The 15004-nt window shown below is 33.7% G+C and overlaps 1 protein-coding gene across 4 annotated transcripts in view; it reads left to right on the top strand.

Annotated features, from left to right (window-relative positions):
• The window catches only part of LOC110103775 (SPX and EXS domain-containing protein 5), a 61452-nt gene that overhangs the window by 27635 nt on the left and 18813 nt on the right, over positions 1-15004 (top strand). The gene's annotated exons all lie outside the window — the stretch shown is intronic.

Genomic DNA, 15004 nt, shown 5'->3' on the forward strand with positions numbered 1-15004 from the left:
AACAAGCCATCCTCCTTAGTTTCTGCGCGTAGCCGAGGGAAGCCGACGCCAAACCGCAGAAAATTTTGCAAACCTGTAAGTTGATTTCACCATTTTTTTCTCCATTCGCCATTTCTCTTCATTGATCAATGATTCCGTAGATTTGTGATCAGAAGAGCATATTTTTTTAAAATTATTTTATTTGTTTTGGATTAAAATTACTCTTACAATAAAAATTTGTTTATTTAATGCGCTTTCACTACGCTTTTGCTGCGCTTTCACTGTGCTTTTGTTGCGATTTCACTGCGCTTTCACTCTTACAATAAAAATTTGTTCCCCGCTAGGGGGCAGCGCCCCCTTGGATCCCCGGCATAGCTGCAAATTTTTAATTATTTTTTAGTCTGATAGTCATAACACATGATGCAATAGTTAATTATTTTTTAACTTTGTTTGGCAATTTTTAATTGTAAATATGTCACTCAATTTATTAAGCATTTATTTCTTCTACTTCACCAGTGAATTTAAAAGCAAAATGAGCTCTAGTGTTGGTGGGAGTGGTTCAAAAGAGCCATCTGTAGAAATTGATAAGCAATTATGGATTCATGTTACAAAGTTAGGAAAAGCTTTTGAAGGATGAGTGAATGTGAATTATTGTGGTGGCACCTACAAAGGATCTTATTCTAGGGTGAAAGCATATCTACTTATCTACTTAAGGTTTCTGACCATGCAATTAAAATGTGTCATAAGATTACTATGTCACAGTTGATTGAATTGAACAGACAAGTTGATGAAGCTGAATCTAGGATCAAAAGGGCACTTCCTAAAGAGATACCTTTGCTATTTACTCATGGTTCATCCCATACTTCTTCCTCATCTATTAGAGTTGATCATTCATTATCATATAGAAGTGAAGGATATGATTTAAAGAAAAGAAAATGAATTGCCAATAGTGCTTTAGAGAAGGTTTTTAACATGCATGTCCCGAAAAATATTTGTACTAAACATTTTTATGTTATATGCTAAACAATTTATCATGACATTGATTTATTATTGCTTGCCATTTATAATATGATGTCACCTTAATTTTTATATATTATATTAAAAAATATATAATGACGTGTTCACGCCGCACCCGTGTCCTATATTTTTAAAAAATGCCATGTCCCGTGTCCGTGTCGTGTTGTGTGTCCGTGTAGCCGTGTCCGTGTTGGTCCTTTGGATGGTAGACACATGAGAATCTTTGGAAGGCATATTGAAGATATGATCCAAGATAAATAATGTTTATTTTAATTATGAGAGTTGAGGTTTCCTATAGGAGGAATCTCTTAGTGTTAATTATATCCTATTTACGATACATGAGAAAACACTCGATTAATTAGCTTTGCTTGCGTTCAACATTATAGGATAGGTAGGATATATAATATGAGTTTCAAGTAATATTTGGTTTAATGATAGATCAAAATGACAAATAGGTGACTATGAAAATGTGGTCAAAATGAGATGAAGATTGATAGATTATACTCAAAAATCAAGGAATATTAGACGCAAATGACAGAAAATGAGTTATTGGGGTCTTACAACTATACAATCTTTGAAGGGTGATATTAGGATTGGATTCCTGAGATCATTAAGTATACCTGCCCAACGATGTAGATCTTAAGCTAAATTATTGGGGTCTTACAATTCAATTATCATTGGAGGGAGATGATTGGATTGGACTCTTGACACCATAAGGGATCTGCCCTGACATATGATAAGTTTGGGGACTTATACTCCATAACCTATGGACGGAGATGTTTAAAATGGACTTATGATACTCACAAAAAGCATCTACCTTGATGGGCATCAAAGGACTTGCACTCCATAACCATTTGAGGGAGCCACAGATTAGACTCATAATACTTACTGACATACATGTTTGAACTGGGAACGAATTGTAGACTTTGGGGCCAAATGGGTTTATATGGGATTGTACCTATATATGCTTGGGAAGGTACATATCATGGGCTGGGCTTACCATTGTGACCATGCAAGATCAAGAAGCTGTAGATAGTCTTATATCCTACATAGGTCATGAAAGGGTCTAAACCCATCTCGGCGTACTAATACAAAGATCGATTCTTATGGCTTCCATGGCATCACTTGGTGACTAGGATCATGATATAATGATTTTAATTAGCTATTTTCATTAATATGAAGCTTAATTATTTGCATTTTTATTAGGCTGAGATATGAAATGGATCAACTTAGGCTCTGCACATAGGTCGCACATCTATGTCTAGGATTATAAGTAGCTATAATTACTCCACTAAGACGAAGATAAGGTATCATTTGATTTAAAAAAAAAAAGACCAAGAGTATGGTTATGCAATTTTCTTTAAAAATTGGGTTAATTTTAGTAGAGTAAATTCAAAGTAAAAAATTTAACATTATGTTCCCACTCATAACTCATTATTACACAATACTCATGTCATTCTAGAGTAGTTATATATATATATATAGTAAGAAAAGATAATAAATATTTTATAATTACTCATCCTCAGAGACTTGATATCCTTATTTGCTGCAAAACAAAGGTTAGTATAATCACATTCAGATCACGACATATATCATATCATAAATTTAAGCTATTACAACATTGCATAATCAAAGATACATCATAGACCTAGATATTAATTATTTCATCACTTTGTAATTGGTTATATTAAGGCTTAGGCATCTATACATGTACAATACACATGCTAGAGGTGTTGTGTAGGGGGTGCTTATATATATTTATATATCCAGGGATGAAACCAGCCTTTCGTTTTAAGGAGGAAAAATTTCATATAAATGGACAAATTTAAAAAAATAAAAGAAAATGAAGACATAATTCAAAGCAAAATCTTATATTTCATTATAATAGATATATTGAAAATTATTACAAGCTCGTTAATCTATTTTGTATTTTTTGATAATATTGCATTATAACCTCGTTAGGAATCAAATCGAACACATCTTTTTCAATGTAAGGTACTAGACAATCATTGAGTCAATCATCACTCATCCTACTACACAATCGATGTTTGATAACCATCATTGCAGAAAATGCTCTTTCGACTGTAGCAGTAGAAAATGTTAAAGTTAATGCTAAAGTAATAAGTCTGTAAACCAGAGGATACACACGATCCTTTTTTACTTTAACAATTTGCTTTACATGATCACAATAATGTTTAGAGAGGAGAGCTCATCATCGGTATGCATATCAATGATATAAGTTCATAATTAATTTTTAAGAGTCATAAGGTCAATGATAGAAAAATCACTTGGATATAATTCTGCTAGATGTGTCAATTTCCTCTCATCGTAAGCATTGAAGGAATCAATTGAGTTTAAGCATGTCATAAAAGAAGTAACTCAATACTAGATTCAGAAAAATGATTATTTAGCTCTTGAAGTTACATGTAAACCACAATATATAATAACTCAACATGATAATGATGTAAGTTTGATATTTTTCTCCTTTTCGCATTGATCGACGAAGAGTTTTGTATGTATCATTTATATTTATAACTTTAACTTTGAATACACTACAAAAATGTGACACTTCCTCTTGCAATCACTCCATCCATTTTTCCTTACAATATGTAGTTGCTGTTTATATATTTTCACTAATTTCATTGCATTTTCTATCTCTTGATCTTTTTTTTATAATGATTATGATAACTCATATGTAATGATGCATTTAGATTTTTGCATTATTTTTGTTTTGAACAATATTAGTTATATTTTCTATTTTTGTTTTATTTTTATGCTATCCAATGATGGTGGTAAATCCAATGATCATGGTAGGAAAAGGTTTGGTTTATGCTTGCCTTGGGTTTGCCGGTTTTGGGGTCCAACTTGTCCTTTGGGGCTATTTTCTGATTCCGGGTGGGCCTTGACTGTTTTCGGTTTGATCTTTAATTGTTGAAATTCTAGTGGTGCCAGCTCATTATTATCAAGTAGTGGTGTAGCTCATTATGAGCTGATGTTTAGCTCTGAAATTAAAGTTGAAGTGTGCAAGCTTTTGGGTGAGTGGAACTTGCCTTTTCCTCTTCCTGTTGCCTCTTGAGCTGCTGCGGTTTTTTGCTGGTTTTCCTCCCATGAATTGCTTCGGTTTCTCTGTCCCGTGGTCCCCTTTCTCTCATTAAAAGTGGTGGCTATTTGGTTGCTGAAAACCGTGACTTACCTGTTGGATTCCTGTGCTTGGCTGTTGAAACCGTGGCCTCCTCCTTGAGAATTGTTGTGCCGTTTGGGATTTCTATAACAAAAAACTCCTGGTTTCCTGTGCTGAAACCGTGGCATTGGCTCTGTATTTGGCTGGTTCCGTGGCCTTGTTCTACTTGGAAATGGCAGTGACTCGTGGGGTATCATGCAAGGTGACTTTTGGCCTTTCATTTCTATTATTTTTATATGGGATTTGAGGTGTTTTTGGGCTGTTAAGTTTCTCCCCTATTGCCTATATATATGAGATGCTTGGAGATGATTTGGGTAGTGAATTATTGTGAGCAAAATTGCTATTGACCTGCGGGTTATTTGAAAAGCTTGCGAGCTTTGTCCGTCTTCTTTCTCATCCCCTCCGGAAATCCTGCGGGCTCTTTCCAACCATTTTTCTCGGGCTTCTAATCTCTTCGTCTCTCCGCAAGTTCCACTCCACCTGTATCTTTCTTCTAGTTCCGTTGGTAAAGTTTGTTGGCTTTTTTAGTGGATTTGTTGGCTATTTTGGTGGCATTTGCTGGAGGAGTTTGATAGGACGTTGGACCCCTTTGCAGTGGTGGACCCTTTGGTTTGCATATCTAAACATTATCTGAAATATATATATTCCTACAATCGGTGCATGTGAGGAGTCCTCTAGTAGGATGTTCTGAGGATAGCTTTTGTTTGTTTTAGTTTGTTTCTTTTGTTAACTTTCTTTTGCTTTGGCTTTGTTGGATGATCGCTTCTTTTCTATTCTGAAATTTAGTTGTTTATTTAGCCTATTTTGTTCTCCAAGTGGTGTCTTAAATTTCTAAAGAGCTAGTGTTGAATTTCTTTGTTCTCTCTTTGTGTTTTTGTTTCAAGTTGCTTACATCATGTAATCCCCAATATATCAACAAATCGAAGGATTCCATTTTATCAATCAGAATACCTGCTTCAATCGACTGTTGATCATGTACACGTTCTTCTTTAACAATCTCAAGTATCTCAATTACAGAATCATACATTCTCATGATATTAATTAAAGAATGAAAATGTGAACTCTATCGAGTATCACCAAATCTCTGTAAATTAGTTTCTTAATTTAAACCTTGACCACTTAGGAGATTGTCATCTTCAAGATTTGAAAGTATTTTATCATATGGAATAGCTTTAAGAGCATCTGATCTCTTATAGGAAGCCCCAATGGTATTTATAATTTTAGAAGTAAACTCAAATAAATGTTTCACTTGCCAATGATTCTTCGCTACTGCTACCAAGCATAGTTGGAGTTGATGGGTGAAATAATAAACATAAAATGTTTGAGGAATATCATGAAGAATAAGTGTCTTCAAACCATTAAACTTTCCTCGCTTATTGCATGCCCCATCATAACCCTGATTATGGATTCTATGAATGCTCAACGAGTGTTTTGCAAGTATATTTTCAATGGTTTTCTTTAGGGTTATTGCATGAGTTGAAGCAAAATGGGAAATGCCTATAAACATTTCTATAACTTGCCCCAACTTATCTACATATCTTATTGCAATAACAAGTTATTCTTTTGTAGAAACATCTATAGATTCATCGACTATGATTGAGAAGTAGGAGTCATCAATATCTTTCATAATATAATACCCAAAATATCCAAAACGAATGTAAGTATAAAAGTTCATTTTTTTTATTCGAATATGTTGACATATAGAAGTAAAATTCTTACTCTAACTATTTGGTTAATTGTATAGTTGTTAAGTTTAATTTAATTAGAAGTTAACTTAAATATTGAGTATTAGTTAAAGTATCTAATTAGCATAACTTTAATGTATAGATCCTTATTACTTACTGTAAACTTAAATCAGCATGCATAAAGCTGATGGGATCCTATGGCTGGGAATGAATAAAAGAGTTAGTGGAGTTACGAGCAATTTCACTTAAATTAACATGCATAAAGCTGATGGGATCGTATGACTGAGAATGAATGGAAAGGTTCTTGGAGTTAGGAATGTAAATATAATAATAATAATAATATGATAAGTCTATTCTATTGAGGCATTAACATTTCCTTTTCCCCACCCGTCCCTCTCTGGACATGGAACATTAGAAGTTTTCAAGCTGCAAGTTAAGGAGCGGGAGTTGCTGCTTTGGGGGTGGTTGTTGTAAGCTGCTGTTAAGGTAAATTTCAGATAGTACAATTAAGAAAAAAGAAATTATAAATGGTTACCATTACGGTTGAAATTCTGAAAGTCCGTTTAAATGCTGAATTACTTGCTAAAATTAGTGTTATGATGTTTGAAGTGCAGTTTTGATGAAGTCATCAAGATAAGGATTTAATGGGATTAGAAAGAGTACAATTGAGCTTGTATACAAGAGAAAAGGAAGACAAAGTTTAGGAGAACAAATTCCTAGCGAGGTGAGATACCCAAACAAGGTTATAAGAGTTAGTAAATGTTTTATTATTGCACTTAATCTTGATTTTATTTTGCTTATGACCACATGTATTTCAGTTTATTTTAGTTATTTTATATGAACATGGTCGAATATGTATATAATTGTTATGTTGAGAGCAATCTTTATTAATGTTAATGATTTCGTAAGCATAAAAGGGTAAATATTCATAAACTAGTGAATGAGCAAAAAGCGCAACTGAAGTGCAACTAAAACGCACCTAAAGTGAAACTAAATGACAGTTAAAGGGCACCTAAAGGGGTAGCTGAAGAGCAGCTAAACCACAACTATATCATCAAAAGCATATGTCATTATGGCTAAAAAGGATTACTATATGAAAAGTGAAATAAGTTATATATGGGGAATAGACCCGCACAAAATAAAGGCGAAAGACCCAATGAGGTAAGCCTACACTCAATTCTAGAAGTTGGAAAATTTGACTCAACCCTGAATGAGAGAACAGCTTCCATTCTAAAAAGTTTGGAAGTTAGACCCAACCTCGAATTGGAACGTTGAAAAGGTGCAAAAGCTTATAGCCATTATATGACTTGTTTAAGAATGTTAAACAATTTTGGTAAGATGCATAATACTACTAAGCTAAGCACTTATAGGCTTAATATGACCTTTCAATATGTGTTTTAACTATGTTAACATTGTTAAGCATTTCTTATTTGTTTATTATTATTTCTTATGAATTGTTTGTGTATGTCATTGAGCCTAGCTCATTAGCAGTGATTATATTACAGGAAAGGGGAAGGAGCCTTTGGGACAATAAAAAGAGTGATCGTTCTTTTGGTGTATATATGTTTTGGGTGTGCAAAAAGATCTAAAATAAGATCTAAATGCTAAATGTACAACCTTTTTGGGTATGTGAATGAATATTAAAAATTTTAATAGAGCTTTGTATTTACTTTCATTATATTTGATGTTCATTAAGAGACATTATATCCTTCGCATTATTAATTATGGAATTAGATAGGTTGGTAATTTAGGAGAATTTAAATAGATTTCTTTTACTCACTACATTCTGAAAGTAGTGACTCAGAATTGGTGTTAGTATGAAGGAACCGATTTAGATTTTCCTTCTCTGTTATACTCTAGATTGACCGTTAAGGGGTAGGCCAAACTGGGGTGTGACAGAAATTGGTATCAGAGCCAAATCAAGATAAAAGGGAAGCATAATTGGATTTAGAAGAAAAAGTAGGATGATATATAATGAATATGATATATACCGAGCTATAGGTTGAATCAAGTTTTATTGGAATTGTGCATTCATTTTAGTACAATAACATGCTTATTTAATGCTTTAAATGATCATGTTTATTACCATGAGTATATGTATTATATGAATTATCTATATGTATATAGATAGATATGTCTGAGGAATTGCCAGAAGGAATGACTTGTCAGTCTTCCAGGCCATATACGGAAACATGAATGTATAAGGGAAACAAGTCTAAGGAGTTTCAAGATATTGTACAATTGATATCACAAGTGGTAGATAAAATGGCATCTATAGAGAAATCTTTTACTAGCGATGGATCCAAATCTAAAAATGATAGTGAAGTAGTTCGACATTTAAAATTATTTCAGACTTTTAAACCACCAGCATTTAAGGGTGCAAGTGATCCAACCGTAGCGGAAGACTGGTTGTTAAAGATGGGGAAGATTTTAGATGGCATCATCTGTCCTTAAAATAGAAAAGTACCATTGGCTACATTTGTCTTAGAAGGAGAAGCAAAAAGATGGTGGCAAGCACAACATAAAGAAAAATTTGGACAGATGCCTATTACTAATATACAGTGGGATGATTTTGTGAAAGTCTTCAGAGATTGGTTTATTCCTCATTCATTAGCTCTGCAAGATAAATTCTTCAATCTGACTCAAGGCTCCAAAACAATTATGCAATACGAAGTTGAGTTCACTTCTTTGTCTCTCTATGCACCTCATTATGTCAGCACCCAGGAGGAGAAGTGCCATAGATTTTTGAGAGGACTCAGAGATCAACTACGACTAGCATTTGCACCTTTTGATATCAGTGAATTTTCGATCTTAGTGGAGAGAGCTAGAAGGATTGAAAATGAACTAAATTTCCCCAAATATAATTGGGAACAACTACACCCATGAAAAAGGAAGATATTTGAAAAGGATGATCGATTCAGAAATAAGAAGTTAAAGTTTAATGATAAACAAAAGCAAAGTCAGCTTGAGAAACCATTGTGTGAACAATGTGGGAAGAGGCACTTTGGTTAGTGTTTGGTGGGATCTGGAAGATGTTTTAAATGTGGTGAGATGGGTCATCGCAAGATGGATTGCCCTCAAGAGAAAAGAACGAACATCAGGCCACAAGGATATCAGGAACAGGTACGACATAAGAGATATCTGGAAGGAGGCAATCAAACATGAAAAACTCAGTTCCAAGGAAGGCTAAAAGTACAAGGAAAACCACCTGTTTAATTAGAAGGAGAAGCATCATATCTTAAAGATAATCAACCTGTGAAAGCTAGAGTGTTTGCCATTACACCCCAGGAGGCTAAGAATTTAGAGGAAGTAGTTACATGTATGCTTTTGATTTCTAACAAGTTTGGTAAAGTTCTTTTTGATTTTGGTGCATGTCATTCATTTATTTCTAAAGAATTTTGCTCTGATTTATCTGTGGAGACTGCATGTTTTACACCTACTTTATGTGTTATGATGCCAACGGGGGATAGTAGGCCTGCCAATAGGATGTCCCTTATAAATTTGAATATTTAATATTACAAATTTCCAACAGAATTGATTATAGTGCCTATTGAAATGTTTGACATCATCTTGGGGATGGATTGGTTAGTTAAATATTTTGCTACAATCCAATACTGGAAGAAGAGAATAAAATTTAATTTTCAAATGAGAAGCCTTTCTATTTCTCCTGTGAGAAAAATGCAACATCCTCTCTTATTAGTGCAGTGAAGATGGGTAAATACATAAGGGGTGAGTTAGTGTTTTTGGCTAAAATGGAGGTCTTAAATAAAGATGTTCAAACATTGCTGAATGTTCCAGTTGTCTCTGAATTTTCAGATGTATTTCCTGGAGAATTACCTGGATTACCACCTAAAAGAGAAGTTGAATTTGGTATAGAATTGCAGTCAGCAACATCAGCAATTTACAAATCTCTTTATAGGATGGCTCCTAAAGAATTGCAGGAGTTAAAAACTCAATTACAGGAATTAATGGATAAGGGATTTATCAGGGCTAGTCATTCTCCTTGGAGTGCACCTGTACTTTTTGTTAAGAAGAAGGATGGATCCATGAGAATGTGTATTGACTATAGAGAACTGAACAAACTATCAAGAACAAATATCCATTACCACGAATAGATGATTTATTTGATCAGTTAGCAGGTGCCACAATATTTTTCAGAATTGATTTAATATCAGGATACCATCAAGTGAGAGTTAAAGAAGCAGATGTCAGTAAGACAGCTTTTGGGACTAGATATGGTCATTTTGAGTTTAGAGTCACGCCATTTGGGTTAACAAATGCTCCTGCTATTTGTATGGATATGATGAATCGAATTTTCAAAGACTTCTTAGATAAGTTTGTGATTATTTTTATTGATGTCATCCTGGTGTACTCAAAGACTTAGGAGGAGCATGCTGAACATTTAAAAATAGTTTTGGAGACATTGAGGAGAAATCAGTTGTATGCAAAATATTCAAAATGTGAATTTTGGCTAAGAAGTGTTTCCTTCTTGGGACATATTATTAATGGGGAAGGAATTTCAGTAGATCCACAGAAAGTGAAAGCAATTGTGGAATGGCTTATACCAAAGAATGTTACAGAGGTTCGTAGTTTTCTTGGACTAGCAGGATATTACAGAAGATTTATTAAAGGATTTTCACAAATTGCTATGCCTTTGTCCAAACTATTGAAGAAAGAGTTAAAATTTGAATGGACAACTGGATGTGAAAATAGCTTTCAGGCATTAAAAGAACATCTAACTACATCACCAATATTGACACTTCCCTAGGAATATAAGGATTTCAAATTTACAGTGATGCATCTTTAAGAGGTTTGGGATGTGTTTTAATGCAAAATAGAAGAGTGATTGCTTATGCATCCCGACAGTTGAAGCCCCATGAAAGAAATTATCCCACTCATGATTTGGAGTTGGTTGCAGTCGTATTTGCTTTGAAGATTTGGAGACATTATCTATATGGGGTAAAATGTGAAATTTTCACTGATCACCAGAGTCTAAAATACATATTTTAACAGAAAGAATTAAACTTGTGACAAAGAAGATGGTTGGAACTCATTAAAGATTATGATTTGGATATACAATATTGTCCAGGAAAAGCCAATATCATAGCTGATGCTTTGAGTCGCAAGTCTATAGGAATGATGAACTGGTTGATTACTCAAGAGGTTCAACTGATTAAGGAAATGAAAAATCTGCAATTGGATATTAGAGATTTTAAAAATGTTGAATGTTTGCATCAAATGACCGTAAAGCCCACTTTAACAGATCATATCAAAGAAGTTCAAGCGCTTAGTAGTGAATCTTCAAAATTAATAGAGCAGATCCAGTCAGGGAAAAGACCTGATCTTTCTGTTGATGTTGATGGAATCATTAGGCATAAATCCTAGTTGTGGGTAACCCAGTGACTAGAGTTGAGAAGAGATATTTTGCAAGAAGCTCATCATTCTGGCTATACAGTTCATCCAGGCAGTACCAAGATGTATAAAGAGTTGAAATTAGTGTTATGGTGGCCAGGTATAAAGAAAGAAATTGCAGAATATGTAGCTAATTGTGAAGCATGTCAAATGGTGAAAGCAGAACACTAGCGACCCAGTGGCTTACTACAATCATTACCTATCCCTGTGTGGAAGTGGGAAGACATTGCAATGGATTTTATTATGGGATTTCCGAGATCCAAACAGGGACATGACAGCATTTGGGTGATTATTGATATACTAATGAAATCAGCTCACTTTTTTCCTATCAAGCAAACTGATTCAATAGACAAATTGGCACGATTGCATGTAAAAGAGATTGTCATATTACATGGCATTCCAAAAGTTATTGTCTCAGATAGAGATGGTCGATTTACTTCTAGGTTGTGGAAAAACATTCAAGAAAGCTTGGGCACAAATCTGCATTTCAGTACAGCTTTTCATCCTCAGACTGATAGTCAATCTGAAAGAACCATCCAAGTACTTGAAGACTTATTGAGATTATGTATTTTGGATTTCAAAGGTAGTTGGGAAGATCACATACCATTAATAGAATTTGCCTACAACAATAGCTATCAATCTAGTATACAAATGGCGCCATATGAATCACTTTATGGTAGAAAATGTAGAACTTCCTTAACTTGGGTTGAAGTAGGAGAAAGACAACTAATGGGTCCATAATTAGTTGATGAAGCAACAGAGAAAATCAGATTAATTAGAGACAGATTAAAAGCTGCCCAGGATCGTCAGCAAAAGTATTATGACCTCAAGCATAGAGCAGTAGAGTTTGAAGTGGGTGACTTTGTATTCTTGAAGGTTAAACTTATGAAGGGTATAGCTAGATTTGGTAAGGGAGGCAAATTGTATCCTAGATATATAGGACCTTTTAAAATTACTGAAAGAATTGGAAAGAATGCTAATAGACTTGCTCTTCCAGCAGATATGTTAGATATTCATAATGTTTTTTATGTGTCATTGCTAAGAAAATAGGTTACAGATGTTCATCAGAGAATCTCACATGACGAAATTAATCTACAAAAAAATATGACTTATATTGAAGAACCAGAAGAAATACTTGATTTTGATACTAAACAGCTCAAGAATCGTCAAATTCCTTATGTTAAAGTGAAATGGAAATACATACCAGAAAAGGAGGCAACTTGGGAAAGAGAAGAAGAAATTCGCCTCAAGTTTCCTCAACTGTTTGATGATCATTAAGCTAAGGAATTTCGAGGATGAAATTTTTATAAGGTGGAATGAATTATAATACCCAAAATATCCAAAATGAATGTAAGTAAAAAAGTTCTTTTTTTTTTATTCGAACATGTTGACATACAGAAGTAAAATTCTTTAACTATTTGATTAATTGTATAGTTGTTAAGTATAATTTAATTAGAAGTTAACTTAAATATTGAGTATTAGTTAAAGTATCTAATTAGCATAACTTTAATGTATAGATCCTTATTACGTACTGTAGTGTAGCAATTCCACTTAAATTAACATGCATAAAGCTGATGGGATCCTATGGCTAGGAATGAATAGAAGAGTTGGTGGAGTTACGAGCAGTTCCACTTAAATCAACATGCATAAAGCTGATGGGATCGTATGGATGAGAATGAATGGAAGGGTTATTGGAGTTAGTCTGTTCTATTGAGGCATTAACATTTCTTTTTCCCCACCCGTCCCTCTCTGGACATAGAACATTAGAAGTTTTCAAGCCGCAAGTTAAGGAGAGGGAGTTGCTGCTTGGGGGGTGGTTGTTGTAAGCTGCTGTTAAGATAAGTTTCAGACAACACAATTAAGGAAAAAGAAATTAGAAATGGTTACCATTACGGTTGAAATTCTGGAAGTCCGTTTAAATACTGAATTACTTGCTAAAATTAGTGTTATGCTGTTTGAAGTGCAGTTTTGATGAAGTCATCAAGATAAGGATTTAATGGAATGAGAAAGAGTACAATTGAGCTTGTATACAAGAGAAAAAGAAGACAAAGTTTAGGATAACAAATTCCTAGCGAGGTGAGATACCCAAACAAGGTTATAAGAGTTAGTAAATGTTTTATTATTGTTCATCTTGATTTTATTTTGCTTATAACCACAGGTATTTCAGTTTATTTTAGTTATTTTGTATGAACATGGCCGAATATGTATAGAATTGTTATGTTGAGAGCAATCTTTATTAATGTTAATGATTTCATAAACATAAAAGGGTAAATATTCATAAACAGTGAATGAGCAAAAAGCGCAACTGAAGCGCAACTAAAGGGCACCTAAAGTGCAATTAAAGGGTTGTTAAAGGGCAGCTGAAGAGCAGCTAAAGCACAACTATGTCATTAAAAGCATATGTCATTAGGGCTAAAAATGATGATTATATGAAAAGTAAAATAAGTTATATGTGGGGAATAAGCCCGCTCAAAATAAATGCGAAATACCCAATGAGGTAAGCCTACACTATCAATTCTAGAAGTTGGGAAATTTGATTCATCCCTGAATGAGATAACAGCTTCCATTCTAAAAAGTTTGGAAGTTAGACAACCTCGAATTGGAACGTTGAAAAGGTGCAAAAGCTTATAGCCATTATATGACTTGTTTAAGAATGTTAAATAATTTTGGTAAGATGAATAATACTACTAAGCTAAGCACTTATAAGGTCAATATGACATTTCAATATGTGTTTTAACTATGTTAACATTGTTAAGCATTTCTTATTTGTTTATTATTATTTCTTATAAATTACTTGTGTATTTCATTGAGCCTAGCTCGTTAGCAGTGGTTGTACTGCAGGAAAGGGGAAGGAATCCTTGGGACAATAAAAAGAGGTGACCGTTCTTTTGGTGTATATATGTTTTGGGTGTGCAAAGAGATCTAAAATAAGATTTGAATGCTAAATGTACAGCCTTTTTGGGTTATGTGAATGAATATTAAAAGTTTTAATAGAACTCTGTATTTACTTTCATTATATTTGATGTTCATTAAGAGACATTATATTCTTCCCATTATTAATTATGGAATTGAACAGGTTGGTAAGTTATGAGAATCTAAATAGATTTTTTTTACTCACTCTATTCTGAAAGTAGTGACTCAGAATTGGTGTTAGTATGAAGGAACCGATTTAGATTTTCCTTTTCTGTTATACTCTAGATTGACCGTTAAGGGGTAGGCCAAACTGGGGTGTGACACATAATATGTGCCAAAGTTTCAACAATAATATCATAACAAATTTATTTCTAAATTTTTGGTGAAGTTAACTTTACATTATAGCTTGCATATGTAGACAACCTTTTTAATTTCATCATTATTGTTAGCAAGGAAATCAAGAAGCTCCAAATAATTTCCTCGATTAATTGACCCCAATGACTCGTCATGCCTACGAAATGATAATCCTTGATATAAGAGAAATTGAACATAATTTATTGCAGTAGTTAACATGACCCTGTAATCATTTTTGTTCTTATACTCTTTGCTCAATCATAATGCAACAAGTTTGTGTTTTTAATTCTTCAATAAATTTTCGCATTTTTATCTTGCTTTGCTATGTTCACTATTATGCTCCTCACCGTGACCAAGTAGTTTTTCTTTCTTCTTCCAATTTCTAAATTCTTCCTCAATAAATGAGTCTCCATCAACTTGGCCTTTCATAATTTATTTTTAGGGCTTGAATAGATAGCAATAA

The sequence above is a fragment of the Dendrobium catenatum genome, unplaced genomic scaffold, assembly GCF_001605985.2.
Source record: "Dendrobium catenatum unplaced genomic scaffold, ASM160598v2 fragScaff_scaffold_1391, whole genome shotgun sequence".
Lineage (NCBI taxonomy): Eukaryota > Viridiplantae > Streptophyta > Magnoliopsida > Asparagales > Orchidaceae > Dendrobium > Dendrobium catenatum.